The sequence below is a fragment of the Schistocerca gregaria genome, chromosome 4 (assembly GCF_023897955.1).
Source record: "Schistocerca gregaria isolate iqSchGreg1 chromosome 4, iqSchGreg1.2, whole genome shotgun sequence".
In the NCBI taxonomy this organism is placed as follows: Eukaryota; Metazoa; Arthropoda; class Insecta; order Orthoptera; family Acrididae; genus Schistocerca; species Schistocerca gregaria.
Window position 1 is genome coordinate 236,739,538 of NC_064923.1, and position 922 is coordinate 236,740,459.

Consider the following 922-nt stretch of genomic DNA (forward strand, 5'->3'; position numbering starts at 1 on the left):
TTTGCCAAGCCGGACATTTGCCACACTTGCCCCTTCGCCAGGTAGCTTGAGTAGCGGTCCCTCAGGTAAGGGACGCCCGTCCTCATACTACTTCTGTCCGCTTTCAAACCGCCGTCTCCACATCTTACTCGATACAACCAGTACCTAAGGGACCTACTTCTTCGACATCTTGGCGAAATACAGAGCTTTTCAGAATGAGATTTTTCACTCTGCAGCGGAATGGGTGCTGATATGAAACTTCCAGGCAGATTAAAACTGTCTGCCGGGCCGAGACTCGAACTCGGGACCTTTGCCTCTCGCGGGCAAGTACTCTACCAACTGAGCTACCCAAGCAAGTGTCATATCAGCTCACACTCCGCTGCAGAGTGAAAATCTCACTCTGGAAACATCCCACAGGCTGTGGCTAAGCCATGTCTCCTCAATATCCTTTCTATCAGGAGTGCTAGTTCTGCAAGGTTCGCAGGAGAGCTTCTGTAAGGTTTGGAAGGGTGAGGACGGGTCGTGGGTCGTGCTTGGGTATGTCAGATGGTAAAGCACTTGCCCGCGAAAGGCAAAGATCCCGAGTTCGATTCTAGGCCCGGCACACAGTTTTAATCTGCTAGGAAGTGTCATACAGAGCTTCTTTTCCGAAAACGAAATATTTATAACTTTTGGGAAACGAGAGCAATACCGACGATCATGTCAGTATGTAATTAGTTCTGCCAGGTATAAATATAGATCCCTCTGTCTGTACGTTAGCTTCCTTTCACGCTTACTGATTGCGATAGAAACAGTCCATCGCCATGGGAGCAACAAGAAACCAACGATGTAAAGAGAATTCGAATGTACGCTAATTATTTCTTTTTGATCACTGCATTTGTGCCTACTTTAATTACTACAACTGTATGCCCAAAAGACAATAAGGACAGAAGGAATGGGTATG

At 47.1% G+C, this 922-nt stretch overlaps 1 non-coding gene across 1 annotated transcript; it reads right to left on the reverse strand.

Moving 5' to 3' along the window:
* Positions 1-259: 259 nt before the first annotated feature.
* Positions 260-334, reverse strand: Trnas-cga (transfer RNA serine (anticodon CGA)). Its single transcript has one exon. It is a non-coding gene; the product is annotated as a tRNA-Ser (tRNA).
* Positions 335-922: the final 588 nt, after the last annotated feature.